The sequence below is a fragment of the Benincasa hispida genome, chromosome 11 (assembly GCF_027475165.1).
Source record: "Benincasa hispida cultivar pf3 chromosome 11, pf3_genome.v1.1, whole genome shotgun sequence".
Taxonomy (NCBI): domain Eukaryota; kingdom Viridiplantae; phylum Streptophyta; class Magnoliopsida; order Cucurbitales; family Cucurbitaceae; genus Benincasa; species Benincasa hispida.
Genome location: NC_143488.1, coordinates 45,125,967 through 45,152,602, shown reverse-complemented (window position 1 = coordinate 45,152,602; position 26,636 = coordinate 45,125,967). Strand labels below are relative to the sequence as shown.

Sequence of the window (26,636 nt, the reverse complement as noted above, 5' to 3'; positions counted from 1 at the left end):
CAAGACAATGAGCTCCTAATGAAACTGTTTTGTGATAATAAGACAACAATAAGTATTGTAAATAATCCTGTTCAGCATGACAGAACAAAACACGTTGAGATTGACCGATACTTCATCAAGGAAAGACTTGAGAACGGAAGTATATGCATTTCTTATGTTCCCTCAAATCAACAAATTGCAGATGTGCTCACAAAAGGGTTACTGAGACAAAGCTTTAATTATTGTGTCATCAAGTTGGGTTTTATTGATATTTACGACCCAACTTGAGGGGGAGTGTCGAAAAAAAACAGCTTGTAACCCTAGGGGTATTTTAGTAATTGTGTGTACCCTAGGGCTTCTCACTAGTCTATTTATTTGGCCTATTCTCTTGTACTTTGTGTATTAGAATCAATAATAAAAATCAATGTCTATCGTGGTTTTTCTCCCTGTACTAGGGTTTCCATGTAACTGTTTTTGCCCTACTCTTTTATTTTTAGTGTATATATTATTCTTGCCTTAAGAAGAAAAATCCAACGTGTCTTCTATTTTTTCTTCTTTTTTCTTTGCCATCAAAATCTTTTTAAAAATAGAGTTAGGGTTTTAAGTGGTCTTTAAAAAAGAACCCTACTTTAAAACCATAAATTTTTTTTTAATAAATTTTTTTAACCAAATAAATAAATAGAAAGATAAATATTTTTTTTATTCTTCTATTTAGCAAATCCTACGAGATAAAGAAAATCTTTCAAATTAAAAGAAAAGATGAATCAATATATATATATATATAAAGATTTTCCTAAAATAAATCCTATTCTCTAGACAAGTATCAAGGATGGTGGGATCTTTATTTGTAAGGGATATTTATTTTATTTATTTATTTTTTTGTGTGAGAGATCTTGAGGCTTTGGTAGAGAGAATTTTGTTGAGAACCAAGAAACTAAAATTATGTTCTATACAAAAGTTCTCTGCAAACTTCTTTCTTAATTGCATTGTACAAACATTTTATTTATTTAATAAAATATGAGATATTTTATTTGACATTTAGTAGTATTAAATCTACAAACCAATAAACTAACATCCAAGGTCATCATCTGTTGCTTAAACATGTATGTAGAGACATTCAGGTGGATCATGTTTAAATGATAACCTAAATGGTTTGTAGCAAATGAATAAGGCTGTATACCTTATCCTGGTGACATTACAAGTACGACCCACTTTATAGATGTTACAATTGTTGTAAAGTGTTACAAATGATCTGATCCTTATCGTTCATGTGGAGACATATGAGTGGGGATATTCTATACAAAGAAGTTTGTATAAGACCGAACCACGAAATGACTAGTCTCATTATATAACGTCGTTCATAATTGAGAGTTACATTTCACTAGGATGACCATAGGTGACATGACCTAAATCCTGAGTGAGATGTGAATTCCTGCCTATGAAGGCGGTCATTTGATTTGTATGGGTGAAAGTGGCCATATCGTCGACTCAATAAGCCTATCATTTTGGGGATTCGTTTGATTGGGAGCTGGGAATACAACTACACAAGACGAACTTCACTTATTCCCCGACGTCAGAGTAAATAGATAAATTGCTCCCTTAAGGGTTGATTCTAGGGCTTGAACAATGTGGCGCCACACCTTCTCTTGGCCTGAGAGGGGTTTGGTCATAGTTGGACTATGAATTATTGTTCATTAAAGGGACCAGTGGTATTGAAAGAGTTAGATGTAACTACATGGGCAAAACGGTAATTTTTACCCAACTGTACTTACGAGCAATTTATGAAGGGTCATCGCATTTTTGACTGGTTGGTTATATCCAATGGACATAGAAATATATCTTTAGTGCGAAGAGTGAAGCTGTTGGTCTTTAGTAGAATCCCCGACAGTTCATGGATGTTGAATAATTTAATAAAAAAAGTTTAATTAATTATACAAGTACCATTAGAGCTTCAAGCTACAGGTCCATGAGGTCCCTCTGTAGCTTAATAGGGATTAAATGAGAATGAAATTTGGATTAATTTGACTTATTGGAATTAATTATATGTGATATAATTAATTTTACATAATTATATATGATATAATTAGTATAATCTATACGATACATTATAATATAAAAGTTATTTGAGAGGAAATAAATGTTTGAATATGATTCAAATATTAATTATGTGAATTGGATTCATATAATTAAATTTAGTATAAATGAGATTTATATTAAATATCATGCATTTATAAGAGAATTAATAACACACCCACATATAAAATTAAATCTATTTTTAATTTAAAATATTTTAAATTAAAGGGAGGGAAATAACTTACCTCTCCTCAATTCTCTCTGAGAGAACGTGTTAGTGGGGCAGTTGAAGTGGGAAACGATTCTGCTTCTTCTTGTTCACAGAAGAGATTACAAAGTTAAGATTTGTAAATGTTCTCTGGAAAATTCGCACAAAAATTCTCCCTCTCAAAATTCTCAATCTCTTTCCCTCTCTAAAAATCACAGAGCCTACAAACTCATGTGATTCTCATCCTAGGGAATACATAAGGTCCATTGTGGTGGCCATTGGGGTTTCGAGTTTGTTGCAGTACGTGATCAATTCCGGAGAAGAGGATTCATGAAAAAGAAATTTGTTCTTCAAAGGTAGGGATGGTAAAATTCCCCGCGGGGTTGGATCCCTACGAGTCCCCAACCCGATCGGAATAGGAAATCCCCAGTTTGATAAGGGACGGGATTGAAATCGGGTATTTAAATCGGATCCCCAGTCGGGGACGGGGAGGGGATCCCTACCCAGTCCCCGACCCCGAACTCGATCCCTATCGTCGCCTCGATCTTTTTAATTGTTAATATATATATATATATATAAAATAACAACAACAACAACAATAATAATAATAATAATAATAATAATAATAATAATAATAATATATTACTGAAATAGTATGTTTAATTTTTTTTCTCTTTTTTAATTTTAAAAATTCTAATATAATAAATTTAATTTTTATTAATTTATAATAAAAAAAACATATAATGTTTAATTTAAACAACTATATGTAACAATAATACTAATTTCCTATATAAAATTTACAATTTCAAAATAAATATTAAATTAGTTAATTTTAAATAATAAAAATAACAAAATAATAAAATAAAAGCGGAGATTTTTCCTTGCGGGGACCCGAATTCTCGAACAGGGATTCCCCAACCCCGACCCTGACTCCCCAAAATGGGGAATGGAGTGGGAACAAGGATTAAAAATCCCCACGGGGATGGGGAGTGCATCCCCGCCTTGCCCCGGTCGCGTTGCCATTCCTATTCAAAGGCAAAGATTTCATAAACCCAATTTTCCTCTTCTGTTTATTTTTATTGCATGATGTAAATTGTTTTTTTTATGCATATTTTCTTCTTTGAAATTTTGTTTCTATAAAATAAAATTTGGGACCTATCTCCACATTTCCGCTCTGGGCCTTCACAGGTTCTTTTAACAATTCCCATCCAATGAGCATAGAATAAATAAATAAATAAATAAATAAATAACAATTAATTAATTAAAATTAAATATCATATATTTAATTTCATTTGAATCATATTCAAACAATATTCTCTCATATAACCTAAAGTTTTAATATGAATTTCATTCATATTAATTTTCACCTATAGTTTTAATATGAATCTCATTCATATTAACTTTAACCTATACTTTTATATGAATCTCATTCATATAAATATTATTTGAATCTTATTCAAATATTTATCGTTCTCATATAATAAAGTATAATATTGAATATTATTCAAAATTAACTTTATACTATAATATATCTATATACATTATGTTAATTGTATCTTATACAATTAATTGCCTTATTTATTTTGAACAATTCAATAAAATGATTCTTGTTTTAACCTTAGTGAGTTAGCAAGAGGACCTAATGGAACTACAGATTAGATGCTTCAATGATATGAAATTAATTAATTAAACTCTTTAATTAAATTGATCAACGTGTTTTAATTGTATATCACTCCACTAAAGACCCACATCTGCACTCTTCGCACTGTAGATATATTTATGTGTCCACCGATATAACTAATCAACAGTGATGAATCACTCTAATTATAGTTGGGTCAAATTACCATTTAACCCCTACAATTACATCTAACTTCTTAAGTACCACTGATTCCTTTAGTGAACAAACAGTTTATAGTCAAACTATCAACTAATCCCTCTCAGGCTAGTGAGAGAGTGAGGGCTCATTGTTCAAGATCTGGAATGAGCCCTTAAGAGAGAAATTCATCTACTTACTTTAAAGACGGGAAGGAGTGAGTTCCATCTTGTGTAGCTATGTTCTCAGTTCCCTGCTCAGACAAATTCCCAAAATGGTAGGCATATTAAGTCGACAAATCTGGCTACTCTCACCCATATAGATCAAAGGTCTGCCTTATAGATAAGAGTTCATAACTATGAAATGTTAAACTCTTTAATTAACGACGTTATAAAAGAGAGACTAACCATTTCACGGTCCGGTCTTATACAAACTCTTTGTATATGATACCCTCACTCGTATCTCCACATGAACGATTAGGATCAAATCATTTGTAACACTTTACAACTCCTGTAACAATTATAAAGTGGGTTGTATTTGTTGTGTCACCAAGATAAGGCACCTAACCTTATCTATATACTACAAACCATATAGATTATTACTTAAACATGATCCACCTGTATATCAACCATATACATATTTAACTTACATAAAATAACCTCAAATCTTAGTTTATTTGATCGAGCTAATGCAATCTAAAAATAACCCATTATTTTATTAAATAAATAATCTATATATAGATTACAAACTACGAGAACCACGAGATTTAGGGCACAAACCTCAACAATCTCCCACTTGTTCTAAAGTTAGTAGGGTGTACAATACAAAGTAGAATACAAGTAAAGTACACAATTCAATAAACTAAGGCATACACTGTACCCAGTAACATCTCCTACTTCCTCTAAATAAAATGATGCATGTTCTGTAGACCAAGGTTCTCCAGGTGACCCTCAATTACTTTAGCCGTGAGAGCCTTTGTAAATGGATTAGCAACATTGTGTTCTGAAGCGATTTTTATGACAATCACATCTCCTTAATGCACAATCTCCCATATTAAATGATACTTATGCTCTATATGCTTTCCTCTCTTATAGCTTTTAGTCTCTCTGGAATTCACCACAACACCACTATTACCACAATAAAGAGTGATGAGAATTGATATATTAGGAACAACTTTCTAGTCTGTCAAAAACTTCTTGAGCCAGACAGATTCTTTAGCCGCTGCATACTCTTCCTCCATGGTAGAGTCAACAATGCAGCCTTGCTTTTTGCTAAGTCAGACCATAATCCCTTCATGAATAATAAACACTGATCCTGATGTGAATTTTCTAGAATCTTTATCAGTCTGAAAATCAGAGTCAATGTATCCTATAAGAATCAAATCTTTAGCTTCTTCATACAAAAGGATATAGCCCCTCGTTCTCCTAAGATACTTAAGAATGGTCTTAACTGCGGTCCAGTGATCATATCCTGGATTGGATTGATATCTATTGACTATCCTTACTGTATAGAAAATGTCAGTCATTGTACACAACGGGGCCTACATAAGGCTATCCACACTGATGCATAAGGAATTCGTCTCATTTCCCCAACCTCTTGAGGAGTCTTAGGAAACTATTCCTTAGATAATACAGTTCCATGCGTGGAAGGTAATAGACCCCTCTTGGCATTGTGTATCGAACATCTAACAAGCATCTTGTCAATATACGATGTCTGAGTCAAGGTCGGTGTTTTGTTCTTACGATCCCTCGAACAAACTGCACCTCATCCAAATCTTTCATTCGGAATTAGGTGGCTTGTCATTTATTTAAGTTCATCAATAAATCTACATCATTCCCAATGAGTAGGATATCTTATATATAACAGTAAGAAAGCTACTGAATTATTGATGATCTTCTTGTAAACACTGATGGAACAAACACATGCGCAGTAGAAGAAAAACGGATATAAAATACTATAATTAGATTAATTACAAAAATAAGCATGCATGCAATCAAACAAGTAAAATGGGAAAAGAATACAGCCTTTACAGTCTTTGAATCTTTTCCAAATCAGCTCCAATCTCCTCACGAATGGTTCATAGACCACCACGAGAGTCTTCCCGACTATTCTCCGACCTTAGAACGGGATGGTGGGGTTCGTTGAGTGACTAATTTGAAGAGGAAAAAGCTAAAACTTTGAGAGAAAAAGGGATGAGATTATCACATAATCTCATCTAAACCCACTATGGCTAACAGTTCTTCAAAAAAATTAAGCACTCCATTTTAAAGACCATTACATGCAAACAAGCAACTTTGAGTTTGATGAGAATTTGACACTCAAAATTCCACTAACTCAAAGTGGGATTTAGTGAGACAAGTGTCTTCAAATGAAGACAACACTTAGCCATGAAAAAGTTGGTATTTTCCACTCACAAATGTTGGATCTTTCCACTAACTTGATCAAAGTTGATCAAAGTTGGTCAAAGTTTGACTCTCAAAGTCCAAAGTAAAAAAAATTGACTTTTTGACTTTCAAAAATCAAAAGTCAACAATTTGACTTCCATTGCATTTTTGACCTAGTCAACAAATTGACTTTTAATGCAATTTTGACCAAATCTATTTATTTCAAAATTAATTCTAATAATCAATTTTAAAATTAAACTAATATTAAATAATTAATTAAAAAATTTAATTAATTTAATTTAATATTAAATCCAACACTTATCCCAATTTATATGACTCACTATTCATAATGTTGATAATTAAATCTTATTTAAATATCTCTTATTTTCTCTCTTATTTTTTTTTTAATGTTTAATTCACAATTAAGCATTAGGTTAAATATATCGTATATATTTAACGCTTTGCTCCAAAAACCAAATTCAAATACTTCAAATTTGTTTGTCAGATTGTTCTAAGGTTTAGTTCGATAGGAGCTAGTAGGGGGACCTCATGGACCTACAAATCATGGGATCCAACGATCCACAATTAACCTACTAAAATCTTTAACCTAATTAACCACCATTCTTTAATTACCGGGTCACTCCATTAAAGCCTAGTAGTTGCACTCCCCTCATTGTAGATATATTACGTCCACACGATATAACCTTGATTAGAATTCAACCCATCACAGGTTGTTCGTAATAACAATTGGGTCAAAAGCTGTTTTATCCCCGAGATTACATCTTGCTCCTTAAGTCTTACTGATCCTCTAATGAACAATTGATTTGTGATCCAATTACTTAACCGAGTCCCTCTCGGGCCAATGAGAGAGTGGGGCCATTGTTCAAGACCTGGTGTCAGCACTTAAGGGAATAACCTCTTTACTATTCCTAAAAGCGGGTAGGAGCGAATTCCATCTTGCACCCTATGTCCTCAGCTATCTACCCAGTCGTACCCCTTTTGAGCCAACTCTCACCCACGAATAAATAGGAGTTCATAGTTAGCTCAGGGTCAAGGTCAAGTTACCTAGGTAATCACTTTGAAATAGTCAGTCTTAAACAATAAACAACGTTATAAAGTAAGAGTGAATTAATTCTTGGTTCGATCTTATGCAAACTCATTGCATAGGATGCCCTCACTTCTCATGTCAATACATGAACGAATTAGGATCACTTCGTTTGTAGCACTTTATAACAAATTGTAACAACTATAGAGTGAGCCATATCCGATAGTGTTACTAGAATAAGGTACCTAGCCTTATTCATATACTATAGACTTTTTTGGCTATTTACTGAACTTGATCCACTCTTAAGTCTCCACATAAAGTTCATGTATTCAAATAATAGCCATGGATATTTAGTTTATTGGATTTAGGCTTTACAAGTGCAATTCACATATTCAATAATAGTTTTATTAAATAAACATCAATAACATCTTCATTGATAATAGAATACGTTTAATATTACAAACTGCAAGTTTTAGGACATACAACCTAACAAACTCAAGATTTCATCAACATACTGATCAAAACTGCAATATCAAATCTTATATTCCAAGATCGATATACTTGTTTCAATCCATAAATGGACCGATTAAGCTTGCAAACCATTTGCTTTTGACCTTGTTTAATGAATCATTTGGTTGCTTCATGTAGATGGTCTCTTCAAGATTACCATTCAAAAAGGCAGCCTTGATGTCCATTTTCCATATTTCATAGTCATATTATATGGAAATGGACAAGAGAATCATGATAGACTTAAGCATGGCAATAAGTGAGAAAGTTTCTGCATAGTCCACTCTCTTAACTTGGGTATAATCTTTTGCCACCAGTCTAGCTTTAAAGGTTTACAACTTTTCATCACAATTTTTCCTCTTGTAAATCCATTTGCAACCTATAGGTTTTATTCCATCAGATTGATCTATAAGATCCTAGACATAATTAAAGTACATTAACTCCATTTCCAGATCCATGGCTTTAACCCATTCATCTTTATCCATATCATTCATTGACTGGTTATAGGTCAATGGATCCTTAATGTCATCATTTGGTATGATGACCTGAGCTTTTGTTAAACTCATATAGCGAGTAGGTTGGTTTATAACCCTCCTACTACGTCGAGACATTCTCAACTCTTGAGACAAATGTATTTGACTAGATGAAACAACATTAACAACTCTTATTGATGTACTAGCCGCTTCAACAACTCTTGTTAAAGTTTTAGTAATTTCATTGGAAAGTTCATTTAACACAATTTTACTATGTGGCTTATGCTCCCTTATGTGATCTTCTTCAAAAAAATGCGACATTTGTCGATCTAAATAGTTTATTTTCTTTAGGATCAAAGAAGAGACCACCTCTCATTTCCTTGTGGTATTCTACAAATAAGCATACTTTTGAACGAGGTTTCAATTTCTTTGGATTGGTCTCAAGTAATGTTGGACAACCCCAAATCCTGAAGTGTCGAAAACTACCTTTACGACCTCTCCATAATTCCAAAGGAGTTTCAGAAACACTTTTGGATGGAACATTGTTAAATGTACACTACAGTCATTACTGTATAATCCTAAAACAAAGTAGGTAATCGAGTATTACTCATCATAGATCGAAACATGTCCAACAGGGTCTATTTCTCCTTTTTTATACTGAAGGTATTGAATTTTGTGCGAAAGCATGTAAACACTGTGCATTTGTGATTCAATTTTGAAACCAATGAAAAATAGAGAAAATCAAACACAAACGTGTCATAGGATAAACATTAAGAACTCTAAGCATGTTGTTCTACTGAAAAGTAAAGGGAATAAGTACACTTATCCTTGTATAATTACTACTTCTCGAAATTCCATACCAAAGGTCACAAACATAGGAACACCTTCCCCATGATCACAACATGAACACAAGGTGACCTTTGAACACCACCACACAGAAACCTCACTATTCTCCGACAAGGGATAAGGATGTATATGCTCCTTAGAATTTTTGGGAGAAGGAAAGTATGTACAAAAGATGAGAGAATTTCTTCTTGAGAGAGATTTTCCTTTTCACTTTGATCTTATTTTCTTCATCTGTGCTTTCACAAAACACAGAGATGATAAAAGAGGGAGGGAAGTTACAATAACTCCCTTCTACTTGAAATAGAAATACCTACCTTGTAAGGGGAGTTAAATATTTTATCATATAATATTAATATAATGTTTATAATATATGGCTAATTAATTAATAAACTATATGTTATGCATCTTAATTATATTAAGATGCACATTTCTTTTATAACCTATAGTTTTAATATGCATCATATTCATATTAAATTTTAACCTATAGTATTTATATGAATCTTGTTCATATAAATAATATTTGAAGCTTATTTAAATATTTATCTCTCGCACATATTATATAGTTTTAATTATAAGTCATATTTATAATTAACTATATACTTTAATGTATCAATGTACGTTATATTTTATATTAATCATATTAATATAATTAATACCTTTACTTCTCTTAAATAGTTTGAACAATTCAGATTATTCCAAAAGAAATTATCCCTTATTTTATCCTTAGTGAGCTAACAAGGAGACCTTATAGACCTACAGATTAGAAACTCCAATGATATGAGATTAATTAAATAAATTTTTTAATTAAATTAATCAATATTCATTAACTGCTGGTCACTCCACTAAAGCCGACAACTACACTGTTCACACTGCAGATATATTTAATTTTCCACAGATATAATCAATCAACAGTAAGTTGACCCTTCACCAATTGCTCGTAACTATAGCTGAGTTAAATTACTATTTTACCCCTGTAGTTACAGCTAACTCCTTAAATACCACTGATCCCTTTAATGAACAATTAATTATAATCCAACTAATTATTTCATGGTCTGACCTTACACAAACTCTTTATATAAAATACCCCCACTCGCATGTCTCCACACGGTCGATCAGGATCAGATCATTTATACAATTTTATAACTTTTGTAACAATTATAAAGTGGGACATATTTGTAGTATCACCAAGATAAGGTGCCCAATCTTATCCATATACTATAGACCATTTAGGTTATTACTTAAACACGATCCACTTATATATCAACCACATGTATATTTAAGTTACATTAAATAACCTTAGATCTTAGTTTATTAGATTAGGTTAATGCAAACTAAATGTAAAATAAAATAACACTTTATTTTATTAAATAAATAATTTATAAACTACGAAACCCACGAGATTTAGGGCATCAACCCCAAGAGATCACTATTTTGTTCAGGTCTATAAGTGTCAAGAGTTGGGATGTGATTCCATGTTCTATCAAATAGTTCTAGAATCTCAGATTCATATACTCTCCACCCCGATCTGATCAAAGTATTTTAATAGTTTTACCTAATGAATTTTCAACCTCAACCTTATATTCTTTGAATTTTTCAAGAGCTTCAGACTTGTGTTGCATTAGGTAAACATACATATATCTGAATTAATTATCTATAAAAGAGATGAAGTATTTATGCTCTTCTTTTACCTAAACGTTCAAGGACCATATAGGTCTGAATGTACAAGTTCTAAGGGCTCTTTGGCTCTATAACCTTTTCCAGTAAAAGATCTTTTTGTCATCTTGCGTTCCAGGCATGACTCATATACAAGTAAAGAGTTTTCTTCTAACTCACTTAGAAGTCCACTCTTAATCAGCCTCTCAATCCTATTAAGATTTATGTGACCTAACCTTAATTGCCAAAGATGATCATTTTCTTAAGGAGAAATATTTTGTCTTTTACGTTGAATTCTTATAGTTTTTAACATTTCAATATTTAGAAGTGGCTTAGATGCTAATGACCTTAGCACATACAAATTACTCTCTAAGATTGCAGAACAAATATTTACTCAATCTTTATAAATAAATGCTTTATTTATAGAAAATTAGATATCATAATGTTGTTCAAGCAAACCTTTTACAGAAATCAAGTTCATTTTTAAACCAGAAACTACATATATTTAGTAACAAATATAATATCTGTAAAAGTAATTTGACACTTCTTACTGCAACTACTTAGACGACCTACCTAGTTTCAACCCGCATGGTCATTTTGCTAGTCCCAAGCTACTGCCAGGAATTAATTCTCTGAAAAGAAGAAAAAACGTGAATAGTGGCCTGTGAATCAATTATCCAGGCTGAATCATCATTCTCCACTAAACACATTTTCAAAACTAGAAAATCACATTTACCTTGTTTGTTCTTCTTTTTCTTTGCCAAATACTTAGGGTAGTTTTGCTTCCAGTGCCCTTCCTGATCACAATAGAAACAATTTCCTTTTGTAACCTTGGCCTTCTTGCCCTTGTGGGCTGCAGCTTGGTCAGATTTATTCCCTTAACATCTTTCTTATTCTTCTATTTCTAAGTACCATAGGAAGAAGATCCAGACTTAGTTCTAGAGGTCAAACCTCTGTGAAAATTTTTAGAGGACTTGGCAACATTTGTCTCCCCCTCTTGTCTTTTGACTTTCATCAAGGACTCGTAAATCTATAGCTCGTTTAGGACAGTGGTAAGGTTGTAGTCAAGTTTGTTCATAACATCATTGCCACGGAATTGTAAGAAACTATTCGGAAGAGATTTTAGAATAAAGCTAACTTGATTGACCTCATCAATAACGACCTCATTTATTTTTGCCACATTGAAGTGGACCATCATATTGGGAACATGTTCTCGCACTGAGGTCCCCTTGTTCATACTTGCATTGAAAATAAATTTCAGAGCATTGTGCTTGATCTGTGTGGAATATATCTCCCGTAACAAGTCCTTGATTTCGTATTAGTGACCATATTCTTGTGTTTCTTAGCGAAAACTTTAGTTAAGCTGGCTAAAATGTATGCTCTAGCCTTCTCGTTTGTCTTCATCTACCTCTCGAAAAATTTTGAGATGTAGTGTGATTGGGGACCTGAGGACACTCCTCTTGCAAGACAAACTTTAGGTCGTCAACGATAAGCATAGTATTTATCATGTTTTTCCATATTGTATAGTTTTTTCCAGTTAACTTATCGGTACTAAGCAAGTTAAAAGTTGAAGTAGTCATATTGAAGTTGCTGAAAAAAAACAAATTATTTATATTAGAAAGTACATAGCCCTTTAAACCCAATCAAGTTTAGCAAAATTTTAATGAACCATTTTTACATTAATTTTGCAATGATGTTTTAGTGATTTAGAATAAAAGCCACCAAAGGGTGGTCAGTTATCCCTTCATTGCATTGAGACATTTTCAACTAATTATTACACAAAAATAACTCTTATTTCTATAATAATTATTCGCCATTTGTTTGGTCAAGAAATTATTAACTTGCTTAACAATTTCTTGTAAGTGTGACACTCTATTTTAGATCCTAGAGTTCCATCCCAATGAGCCAATCGAGAGAAAAAATCGATTGAGGCAAAAACTAAAGCGACCCTATCCATTACTGGAGTTTGCCCTGATATTGATTCCATGCAAATACCTTACAAAGGGAGGACACAAATCGAAGGTATCACGAGGCCGAGCATGAAACTTCACTTGCAAACCAATGAAGGAGATTGTAGGATGTGTTTACACACATCCCTTTCTCACTGCCTATAAACACTTTCTCAATTCACCTTGATATTGACCTATGCCAACACATTTCGAAGGGGTGATACAAATCGAGAGTGTCATGAGGCCGAGCATAGATCACACGGTGTGAACTTTAATGGAGAACGTGAAAAGAAAATGACATATCATATGTATCCTTTTCCTCAGGGTTTATTACTTAGGTAAGTCTGGCTAATAATTTATCTAAGTCTTTGTTAAATTTGTCCAATATAACACTTATATTGGATAGTTTAACAATGTATGATTATCATTTATTAAACACTTTAATAAATTCTAATCATTTGTTGCATGCTTATAAAATTTTTTACTAATTCACTTTTCAGGTCAGTTCCCAGGTAGGGGTATTCCGTTTTTGTCAGCTTAAATACCCCAACCTAGATTGAACCTTCCTTAGATAAAGGTCCCTTATAGGTAAATATTTTATAAATGTAATAATTTATTGCATTCATTTTAATCCTACTAAAAAAAAAAAAAAAGATTAATCTATTTCTGATCATATTAGAAATATTATAACATAGGTCTAAGTGATATAGTTTTATACCATTTAAAATTATTAAGATCTTATGTTTGCATGTAACTCTTTATTATAGATTTTGATCTATCTTATTAAACATATAACATTCATCACTACAAAAAAAGGACTTTTAATAGCAATGCAATGTTACATTTCATTAAAACTGCTATCGAAAAGAATAGGAAAAAAGGCGGGCAAGTGAAAATTTGGGCGCACTTAATTAGGTCACATTACGTTTTTTTCTCTCCTTAATTTGTGTATTTCATGAGGCCCTTTCATTGAACGACACCCATAAACCCTTCATTTTTTCTCCATCATACTTTCATCTTATTCTTCCTTCGAACGACACCCACAAAACCACAATTGACCTAGCATCGTCTTCTTCTTCTTAGTATTGTCTTCTCCCTCATTCATAGCTTTCATTTGCCGAGCATTGAAGATTTTTGGTTTCCAAGCATTTTTGAGCATCTGCTTCTTGTCTTCTCTTGAATTTGAATCTAAGATTTCACTGCTTTCCTCTTCTTCGGATTCACATGTTCCCACAACTTTCTGAATCGATTTCCTAGTACACACACCACATAACTCATCTCTTTCCACCTTTTCAATTCATTCTTTTCACTTGTTTCGTTGCTTAATCTTTCATCTCGACTTCTAAAAGGGTTTTTTTTTTTTTTTTTGTATTCAACTACCCGTATGAGGTTTAGTTGAATTGATATGTGTAGTTCATTGTTGGGAAACTTTATTGGTTTTGTGTGTTTCTTTGATCGGATTTATTTGTTTTGAAGTTTCTTCTTTGTCCTCTTGTTTTTGGAAGGTGAATTGAATAAGTGAAGATATGGGCTCGTCGTGTACATAGGCCGTTCGGGTAATGTAGGTAAAATGTTTAAGCTTTTCGATGAATGTAATTTATTGTACATGTACTTATTGCAATCAACACATTGATTCATTAACAAGCATCTCCTTCTTCGTTATTTGCGATCGTCTGAAAGTAGGTATCTTCTCATATCATTCTTCTTCTCGATTTTCATCATCATTTGTATCTAATATACTTCTTATTTTTCTCTCATTTTTGCCCATTTCATATCTCGTTATATGTTTTTCTCTGATTTTCAGGACCTTTAAATCCATGAAGTATCAGATCCAAGGAGCTCCATGGTATTTGTTTTTATATTTTAATTCTTTGTCATATCTTGTTCTTGTATTGTTGTCCCTATCTTTTGTGTTGAGTTTTTTTCTCCATTCATTCTTTATTTCTTGTCAATCACATATTGGCCATCTTTCTATTTGTTCATATGGAAGTTCCAACGATCTTTCTTTTGTATCCAAAAAAATAAATTTTTTAACATATTTGTTTAACCATTTGATTTGTAGCTAAACAGTTAGTTACAAATATTTATTTGCAATTATCCTTATTTGATTTCTATTTATATTATGCATAAATTGGATTCTTTTGTCACCTTTATTGAATCACTATTTGTTTGATGTTAAGATCATCCTTTTCTCTTTGAAGTACTTGATTGACCTGCCGAAAGTTGAAAATGAACTCAACAATTTTCACTTTTTTTTAGTACTTGTTTTAGTTTTATCACTAAAAAAAATGTTCTATTTTGGGCTCTATAAACTTTTACTTTAATGCTAAAAGTTCAAAACATTTTGGTTTAGTCCCATTTAGTCAAGTGACTCAACACTCAAGTCTTGCGATTGATTTTTTACAAATTATTTAACAAAACCCACCCTAAGATAGATATGTTCTTAATTTATTTATTTGTGAGTTTTAGTTCCATTGTTTGTTATCTATGGACGACGACTGCTATAGGCATAGTCACAGTGATTCATGATATTCGATCATAAATACCCATAATATATAGAGTTTATATTTGTGTTTCCCTTTGTTTGAAGAAGATCTCCCTATTAAATTTTTCCCTTTTTATTTGGGAATCTCAATTAGATTTGTAATGCATCTCTGATTTAGCTTCATTCCAAGTAATTTACTTTCTTAGATCTTATCCTATTGAAATTTGTCATTTTTCGTGTTGTAAGCTGCATCTAGTGTGTCCATTTTGCCCATTTGATTAGCTTTGGACAAATTTATCACGGTAGAATTTTATTTTTGTTGATGTTGATGGAGCTTTATATGTTGTTTTATTTTTTTAATTTGTTTTCAAAGAATTTCAGCTCTTGAAATCTACATAGATGCAACAAATGTTATGTCATAGAGATTATACTCCCTATGAGTTTGTGCAAATGCTTTGTATATCATCTTATTTATTGATAAAGTGCTAAGTTGTTTTAGTTTCTTACTTCTAATTATGCTAGTGTTTATGATGTTATGGATTTCTCTTGATTGTGTATTGCACAACTTGGATAAGGAGGTTGCATAAATCTACGAAGTTCACTCATGGCCGTGGAAAGTAGACCAGATGAGCCATTACTCAATCAACTATTATCAAAGAAAGGTTTGTCCTATTTAATAATTTTTTGAAAGCAGTGAGTAGCATCTGATCTAAATCATCACAAAGTTACATGTTGCACTCTAAAAATTGTTACTAAATTGATCGATAATGTTTCTACTTACTGTATACTGATTTTAATAAACTGGGGAAGGAAAAGAAGATGAGAAAAAAGATGAGTCAAGTGGTAATTAATTTTATGATTGTTAGAACCTTGTAATATGAATTTACATAAAGTGATACATGTATTTTTAGTTTGGAACGTACCTGTGAAGATAAGTATACCACAAAAATCATTATGAATGAAGTTTATAACTATCAACCTTCTAAATTTAAAATAGATTTCTCCATTCTTTATACGATGGAGAGACTATGAAGAAAGGGCAATTACCGGATGGTCCAAATGCATGCCATCCTATCTATTTAATTGGTTAGCTTATTATTAAGCAAAGTAAATAAAACTTGCTTATTTTTATTAATCACAAAAGAGCCTTTAAATAGACAAGGTACAACAACAAGTAACAATAATAACCATTTAACTACATTTATAACAAAATACAAACTAACTCCCCTCAAGATGGTATAGTAATGTCAAGAACGCCCATCTTGGACAGCAATGGAGAAAATGAATATTTTGGTAAGGCTTTAGTAAAGATGTCAGCAAGCTGCAAGTGAGTCTAGATGGGAAGAAGTTTGACAGCTCCACGAATGATATGATCTCGGATAAAATGACAATCAATTTCAATGTGCTTTGTCCTTTCATGAAAAACCAGATTTTTAGCAATATGGACAACAACTCCATTATCATAGTGTATTAAAGAAGGATGAACAAGAGGAACTGAAAGTTCTTGGAGAAGTTGAGTAACCCATAACAACTCACTTGTAGTAGCAGCTAATGCTCGGTATTCATCTTCGGCAGAGGACCGGGAAACCGTAGACTGCTTCTTAGCCTTCCAACTAATTATGGAATCCCCCAAGAAGATGCAGAAACCAGATATGGATTTTTTTGAATCAGGGCAAGAGCCCCAATCAACATCAGAATATGCCTTCAACTAGAATGAATGGACAGGCTGCAGTAGAATACCTTGTCCGAGAGAACCCTTCAAATACCTCAATAAGGACATGGCAGTATCAAGATGAGGCTGACGTGGTTGAGTAACAAATTGGCTGAGCTTGTGGACAACAAATGCTATGTTGGGACGAGAGATAGTCAAATATAACAGTCGTCCAATAAGTCTTCGGTACAATGTTGCATCGGTGAGGAGAGTACCAACATCAATTTGCAGCCTTAAATTCAGATCAAGAGGTAGGGGAGCCGGTTTACAAGCCAACAATCCATGATCTTCCAAGAGTGGTAATGTATAATTCCGTTGGGACAAAAGGATGCCTTGTGATGATCTTGCAATTTCAAGTCCCAAGAAATACCAAAGAGAACCCAAGTCTTTTAGCTTGAAAGCCTTGTGAAGATGATCTTTTAACTCATGTAGCATAGGTAAAGAAGCACTAGTGATGGCTATATCATCAACATAAACAAGCAAGGCAATGAAAGACTCATCAGAACCTCGAGTAAACATAGAGTAATCTGATTTGGACTGAGAAAAACCTAAGCAAAAGAGGGCCTTTGAGAATTTGTCAAACCATTGTCTTGATGCTTGTTTGAGGCCATATATGGACTTATGCAAACGACAAACAAGATGCTCCCCCTATTTGTGGACGACATCGTGCTTTGACCCAAGGGTAAGTCCATGTGTACTTCTTCAACTAGATCACCATGTAAGAAAGCATTATTAACATCTAGTTAAAGTAGAGACCAACCTTTTGTGATAGCAAGGGGAAGAAGAACTTTGACAGTAACGAGCTTGGTAACAGGTGAAAACGACTTAATGTAATCAAGACTCTCTTGCTGTGTGTATCCTTTGGCCACCAATCGTGCCTTATAGTGGTCAATGTTCCCATCTGCACGATACTTGATTTTGTATATCCATTTGCAGTCAATAGAGTGTTGTCCTTGATGTAAGGGTACAACAGACCAAGTCTTGTTGGTTTCCATTACTAGAAGTTCATCTTGCATAGCTTGACGCCAATGCTCATGAGGGACATCCTGATGATAAAAATTGTGGCTCATATATGGCTAAGACATTGAGTGCAAACTGTTTGTAAGTAAGATGCAACCTGTCATAAGAAAAAATAGCCTACAAGGGAAATTTAGTATGTGTCTGCTGAGAATGTTATTGTAAAATGAGGTTGTAATGATAGTCCCTGAGATATGAAGGTGGTTGAGTAGTCCTTGTAGAGTGGCGAGGATGATGATACTGATGGGTATTGTCAACAAGAGATAGATTAGGTAGACTGGTAGCCACAACATCAACAAGTTCATAAGGGAGATCAACAAGGGCCGAAGCTTCATTTAGAGTGTGCTGCTCATTAGAAGTAGGCTGCAAAATGTCCTCCGGAGGAGGATGATCAGCAGATGATGAAGGTGTCGCACTACTAGATAGATCACCTGAAAAGGGAAGTGGTAATGGTAGTACTAGATCAGGAAAAGAGTTAAGTACCTCCTCTTGAGAGCTGATTTGATGAAAAGAAAATATGTCTTCATGAAACACAACATCTCTTGAGATAAAGAGCTGCTTCTTCTCAATGTCATATAGATGATAGCCTTTGACACCAGTGGGATATCCATAAAAAAAAAAAAAGAATAGAAACAATGGCCCGAGGCTGAAACTTTGTCCTGTGTGAAGTCAAGGTAGATGCAAAACAAAGACAACTGAAGGTACGTAGTGAATCATAATCAACATGTTCACCTTCAAACGATAAAAAGGAGTTTGCCAAGATAGAATATGAGATGGAGTTCGGTTGACCAAATAAGATGCAATCAATATGCATTCTCCCCAAAACATGATAGGTAACCTAGATTGAAACAACAGAGACCGTACTACATTTAACAAATGTTGGTGTTTTCTTTCTACTATTGAATTATGTTGAGGCCGTTCAATACAAGAAAATTGATGGAGAACTCCTTTAGAAGCAAAAAAATCAGTAAAAGCCAGTTCTGGTGCATTATCAGACCGAAAATTTTTGATAAAATGACCATATTGAGTTTCAACCAGTTGAAAGAAATGAGGGACAATATTTATAGCATCAGATTTGTTTTGCATCAGAGAAACCCAAGTGTACCAAGAATAATCATCAATTATTGTTAAGAAGTAACGATATTTAGCATGAGTAGGTTCATTATAGGGGCCCCAAACACCACAATGTATAATATCAAATGCATGAGTAGCAAGTCTATTATGGCTTTGAAAAGATAGCCGTTTCTGTTTAGCTAAAGGACAAATCAAGTATTTATTACAAGTACTATCCAAGTCAACATGTAAAATATCTTTTAGGAAACTAAAATGCTTGTGGGATGGGTGTCCAAGTCGATTATGCCAAGTAAAAGTAGAAAGTGTAGTAGTGGAAGAACAAACAAACTCTGTAAGTAGAGGAGAATGCGAAAAGGAATGTAAAGACTTATCAACTGAAGCTTGTAACAGATATAATCCATGCCATTTGTTAGCTGATAACTTGTAGAAATACAAGTTATTTATACTATTTTATTTAGATATTATGGCAAAAAGAAAGAAAAGTTGCGTCGATAGTATAGAAATTGGCTAAAAAATGCGAAAATTATAAAATGTCGTCAATACACCCATTAACACCATTTCGATAATAGAATAGAGTGATTCAATTTTTTGCAGGAAATTAGTCACCGCATGCGTTCATGACTTAAAGATAAAAAGAACAACACATCTATATTGCATTGCGCCCATCAATCGAGAACGAAGAGATGATCAATGCAATGACGGCGTATGCGACAATCGATCAAGACCTTAGCGATCAACGTAAATTCAACCACATGCAGTAATAAAAAACAACATCGCATGCGGCGATCGATAGAATATTCACTCCGCCATTTCAGGAACTACCATAACCATACAGTGGGGACCAAAAAGTCAAAGAGCCAAGCTTCGCCTATAAATAGCTTCTGCAAATTCACTGAAAGATATACATGAATACATAGAGACGTGCACATATTGATTTTGAGAGAGAGACTGGTCTGAAGCGACTGTCCAAAGTAGATTCGGGAAGAACCATGAGATAAGGCCGAGAGGTGAGTCTCCGAGCAAAGAATCCTTCCAATCCCCGTTGCTGAAGCTCTGTGTAAAGGTCAATTCTACTGGGAAAGCAAGCCTGAGAAGGAAGCTTTCCTCTCCATTACTTCCACACGCCGGCAAGCACTATCTCCGTTCAGGATCTGTGTCAAGACGTTGACACTCTTTCTATATTTGTTTCTAATCTCTATTTCATCATTTGTATTCACCTTCCTTAATCTTTCGTTCACACCATGTATCAAATACTTAATATTAGTATTAAATGTTATGATCATTACCATTATCATCTCTCTATCTCTTTCTGTTCATCCATAATCCATTTTCTCCATGATATTTTCCAAATTCCCTGGGTAATTAGCAAGAATTAAGCGAGTAAGTTAATTTGTGTTAAGGAAATAATTAAGTTTAGCTAAAGCATGTTCGACGACATCTTCCCTGTGAGAGCAGAAGTGAAGATGTTATTCCGCCTATCGAGAGAGGGTTGGAAGAATGCGTTAACTAAAGCAAGAAGTATTTCCAGAGATGGAAACAACCTTGCGTTCATCACATTCATCCCTGTTTCACCATAGAGATATGGGAACGCGGCCGATCAACGAGAGGTGTACGCCAAGGGAAAGTGGAACCTTAGTTGTATCTTTAACGCAATTGGTAAACTTGCGTTGTTTTTACTATTTGCTCTTTCCTCTTCTGCTTCATTCATAAAAACTTGCCATTGCATACCACGATTCTTTGTATAACTTCACAGTCAATCTCGATCTCAGTATCATGTATCATGTATCATGTATCTTGTATCTTGTATCATATTAGTTTAGGATTTTATTTTACAAACGCAACTTTATTTTATCAACATAATTTTATTTCATCGCAATTTATATTCCTGTATAAACCCAATTCTTTATTCATTGTTAAACCGATCGCATGTATCACAGAAGTAACGCATAAACGAAAACAATCCCTGTGTTCGACCTCGGATTATTCTGAGAAACTTGCGTTGGAATTATACTTGGTTTCAGCGCAAGGAAACTTGTGACATGCATTACTCCATAGCATACTACAAGCATATCATTAACAACGCATATAATCAGACGTAGTGTGCATAAGAGATAACACAACGATAACACTCCATTTTCATGTCATCAAGTTTATGGCGCATTATCAAGGACATGAGCTTGTAGCACATTATCTATCATCACAATGCATGCATAACAAGGAATTAATTTTTACCGTTACATTAGCCTTGCCAATCATCTTCAAAGAATACTTGTCCTGGATTAGACAAGAACCATTGGAAAAAGTGACCATTACTGGCAGATGAGAAAGTAAAGAGCTTATGGAAATTAAGTTGAAACAGAAATCTGGTATATATAATACATTCTATAGCATGATATCTGTAGTGACTTGAATATCCCCAACAAATTCAACCAAAAGCTGAGACTAATTTGGTAAGGAAACAGTTGCTGGTTTAATTGGTCGTAAAGAAGTGAATAAGGTCTTATTATAACAAATATGAGCTAATGCACCAGAATCAAGTATCCACTGATCAGAAGATATACCAGAGAGGGAGCAAATACTTGCAACATGACCAGTAGGATTGACAGATTCTACTACTGTGGTGGTTGTTTTGGACTTGTTGAGATGAGATTGGAGTATAGTCAATAATCTTTGGCATTGTTCAACTGTAAGAGAAGATAAAGAATCAGAATGGTCTGTCTTTGCTGATGACTCGGGAGGCTTGTAAAGCTTGTGGCCAGGAGGATATCCATGGAGCTTGTAACAATGATCAACTGTATGCCCTTGAAGATTGTAGTGGGTACAGAGTGGCATCTCCTTCTTCTTGTGTTGATTGGTGTTGCAAAAATTGCTCGGAGTAGGTTGGGAGGAAGTAGAAGGACCATTTTTCACAAGAAGGGTAGTGACATTGGATGAAGGCACGACAATACCAGGAGATGAAGAATAAGCTTTCTGATCAATTTCTTGTGCAACTAAGGAAAAAGGCACGATTGATCGAGGGTTCTTGTTCCATCAGATCTGATAGGAGCAAAGGAGTCGTTTAATTCCATGAGAAAAGCCATAACATACTCTGCTTGGAAGTAGGTCTGTAGGTTCTTGACACCACCACAAGTACATTTTCCACAAGAACAGAAAGGGCAGTAGGATATCAGTTCATTCCACAACGTCTTCAGCTTTGCATAATATGTGGTGACAGAATCTTGATTTTGAGAGAGGTTGGAAATTTCTCGGCGTAGCTGAAAAACTCTTGGCCGATTTTTACGTTGGTACCGTTCTTGAAGATCAGCCTAAATTTCTTGCATGGAATCAGAGAAGTTGATGCTCATAGAGATCTCTTTCGAAAGGGAGTTAAGAATCCACGCGGTAATGACACCATTGCATATGATCCAAGAGCTGAGTAACTCACCAGAAGGACGAAGGATTTCTCCATTGATGAAGCCGAGTTTATTCTTGACAGTGAGTTCGATCTTCATCGCCTGACTCCATGAGTTGTAGTTTGATTCCGTAAGAAGATTGGAAATGAGCACAAGACTGGTACTGTCTGAGGGATGAAGAAAGTAAGAGTTCTGATATTGTTCAAGAATGGAAGGGGGGAGCTTGAGCATTCTCCATGGAGTTGGAGTTTTCGGAGGGAGTTGGATCGTCGTTTCTGGTCATGGCAAGAGAAAAGAGAGAGACAGTTTGGAGGGAAGACGAAAAGTCAGGAAATGAACAGTCTGAAGGGAGATGAAAGGTCGAAAACGAAAAAGGAGGGAAAACTTTTTATTAAACTTTGATACCATATTAAGCAAAGTAAATAAAACTTGCTTATTTTTATTAATCACAAAAGAGCCTTTAAATAGGCAAAGTACAACAAGTAACAATAATAACCATTTAACTACATCTATAACAAAATACAAACTATCTCTGATACTTATGAAGGCAATAAATTGGGTTACGTTTCTCACTTTGTAGAATTGTGTGCAATAAGAAAGACTCGAGAACATATTTAGAAGCAAATGTTTGATCCTAATTTTCTCTATATAAAATATATATCATATACGATATTCATTTAACTTTGAAATTTTATAGTTACATTTTAGCATAGAGTGATTTTTTTTCATCTTTGAAACTAGAAACAAATTCTCATAATGAAAAGGAATAAAAGTTTAGAAATACAAACTCTAAAATTGAGAGGAAAAGAAAAAGAAAAGATACGAACAATAAAACCTAGAATGGGGTTTTGGAATCTAATTTTATTTGCGTTGGGGGTTTCCTGGCAGTTGGTTCTAGGGATAATTAGATGAAACTTAAAATGGGTTGATGGTTGGGCGATTGTTTTATTAAGTCTTTTGAATTTTATTGATTTCTAGGATTTTCTTATTCTTGTTGTGGGTTTGTTTGTTCATTTTTGAGATATTGGATTTGGATCTTTTTGGTAGATCAAAAGGTAAGGAAGCATTATCTAATACTATTTGGTTCTATTTTTAAAAAATTAATCTTGTTAAGAGACAATATAAGATAATGATTGGATTTATTTTCTTACATTATAATGGATTATGGCCCAAATGAAAAATACTAATTTGAAACTTTGGTGGACAGATGTTGGAGATGTGTTCCACAAGCAGCCATGTAATTGAGAAGGGTTACTTGCAAAAATTTAAATCAATTAGTTTCAAACCTCATGCAATTTCCCTCTGTATCTCAAAAATTCTCAAGCTTTCTCTCAAATGGCGATTTCTCCTAGAAATTAGTAGAACACTAGCACAGATGAAAGAAGATTAAGAAGACACCAAGGATTATGTGGTTTCGTTCAGAGAGCCTACATCCACGTGAAGGAGCACAATTTGGAAGGAAATCTAAAAGATAAGTAACAATCTCTCTTTTCTAATTTCACTCCTAACTCTCATTCTCTAAATCTCCATTTTATATCCTAGAAAGATTTAGTTACAAAATAATGAATGAGATTGTTTAGGGATTTCAATATAACTTCAGGATTTCAAGGTCTAGTAGCATGGTTTGTGGTGTGAATTTCTTTTCCATGGTGAGCTACTTGCTTTTTGACTTGTTTACTTGCATAAAGGTTTGTACATGGATATTTATTATTGAAGTATAAAATAATCTCAAGCATACAAAACAAATCTGCAAGAGCTTTTTACATTTTTCTTTATAGTTTGTTATGTAACTACTTGTATCAGCTAAAAAGTATAAATATGCATCATTTACAAATTGTAGTACAATTTTTCATAAGCTTACAAGAAAGCTATAAGATCTGTAAAGAAAAGTGTGACTTAGCTCTTGAAATAAAGGTTCTTCTCTTTCCCTTGGATGTAGGCACTGTATTGCCGAACCACGTACATCTCCGTATAGATCTTCTTCTCTTCTTTCTCTTTATCATATTGCATGTTCTTCTTCTTCTTCATTCACATAGCAAAACTCATGCAAACAATCAGAAAGAAAAGGGTTAGAAAGAGTTTTCTGCAAACAGAAGAGAGAACGAGAGAGAAAGAAAAATAATTGTTTGTAAATTTCTTTTCCCATCAGAGCAGAGTGGTATCACTTCCATCAGGCAGAAGTAAGTGGATCTATCCACGTGTTGCACATCAGCTGGAAGATCGTGGAGCAACCAGAACCAAGTTATCTATCTATCAAAATATTTGGGAAAAATTAACCAGACTTGATTACGGTTTGGATCAGCTAAATGCTAGCTTCATCATTTGGATTTGTATTCAAGAAATTCAAGTGTGTAGGCCCAACAATTATTGTTTTCTTTTAAGAGAAATGTAAACATATATCTACATGTCATTTATTATTTAGTTAGAAACATGGGAAATCACTTAGCAAGTATTTAATTGTATAATTTTTATCATTCTTTTTTCATTTTTTTGCAATTCTTTTTAGGGGACATGGGAGGATTTTAGATAGTAGGGTGGCTTTTGGGAGTAGAAAGATGAGACGAGTTTAGTACTTATTACCAACTAATGTAGTAGTTTCATTTTTGTTTAGTAGATTAGTAGTTTTTATTCTCTTGATTAGCCTCTTGATATCCCCGCGAATAATCTCTTAGAGCCTAAAATTGTTTTTGTCAAAATGTGTTAAGTGGTTGTTATCAACACAGAGCTGCTATCTTTGTTTACTTGCGTGATGTGCATCACTTGTCCATTCCACTTTGATTCTTGAAAATTTTTTAAGTTGTTTTTTCTTCTATATATGGCCTAGGCATATAGAATGAGTGATTTGGTAAAACATCCTTGTCTCTTACATTTCATATTTGGGAGCTTGGGAACATAAATAAAGCATATGCATATTTAGGGGTGTAGAAATCTTTTCATCTATTTTTGTGTTTTGCTACATATGGTTCCAATGGAATGTGGAGAGTGAGATTGAATCAAATAGTTGATATTGATATTTGATTTCTTACAATTTGGAGGCTGAGATTGTTTTTCTTATCCTTAACTCCTTTTTCAAGTATCTCCACATGATTTTGGTTGTATGATACAAGGGAGGGACTTTTATTTCATGTTCTAAGCCTAACTGTGAATCTGCTGAGCTATTATCTAAAAACTTGTTGAGTTAGTTGATTTTCTTATTTGTGATTTGATTATTTTGAAAGAGAGAAATAACTATCAGTATTGCATTAATCTTCCATTACTTCACATTTTCATGGTATTGCTATTGCTTAATAATGTTCTTAAAATACTCATACTACTTAATATTGTCAGGTTGTGTGCAATTTCATCGAATATTTTGGTTAACAATTTTATAACATGCATTACCTTACTTATAATGATTACCAATTCTTGTAGGTATTTGTCTTTTAATAATCATAGTGAATCAAGAGCGACACCAAATGTCTATTATCAATGGAACTGCAAATAGTCGAGCCTTAGATTTCTCTATATTATCTACTAGTGAATTTTTTGTACCTCTTCTAATTTTATCATAAACTTCAACCTTTTTGCCACCAACCTCCTCTTCTAGCTTTGTTTTATCTAATTACATTTCTATATTCTTCTATGGAAAGAGGATTGATTTTTGGTTCTACTTGATACAATTCAGAGGAAGAGAATTTGGGGCTAAAGATACCTCTCCCAAGCTTGACCTCAAGTAAGAAATATCGATCATCTTTCCTATGCTAGGTTGTTCTCTTTTTGATAGTTTTGGATTAAGTTTTCTTCTTTTTTTTAGTTTTTGAAGATTATCATTTGTAGTCAAACTGAAAAATGAAAAGGAGATTTTATTATTTGTGCATCTTAGTCTAATTAATTATGTATTTTCTAGATGCTAATAGATAAGTTCTACAAAAACCCTTTGAATACATTTGATTTTTGTTTTAGTAACAATACTCATTTTGGAAATGTCCTTTGTTCATAACATCTGGCAAAGAGGCCACAATCATGATCGATAGAACTTCTGATTAGA

General features: G+C 33.5%; 1 long non-coding RNA gene across 1 annotated transcript; it reads left to right on the top strand.

The window, feature by feature from the left end:
- The first annotated feature begins 23,513 nt into the window (after positions 1 to 23,513).
- On the top strand, positions 23,514 to 25,094 carry LOC150032672 (uncharacterized). The gene is made up of 2 exons (XR_016524704.1): positions 23,514 to 23,664; positions 23,817 to 25,094. It is a non-coding gene; the product is annotated as an uncharacterized LOC150032672 (long non-coding RNA).
- The last annotated feature ends 1,542 nt before the right edge of the window (positions 25,095 to 26,636 follow it).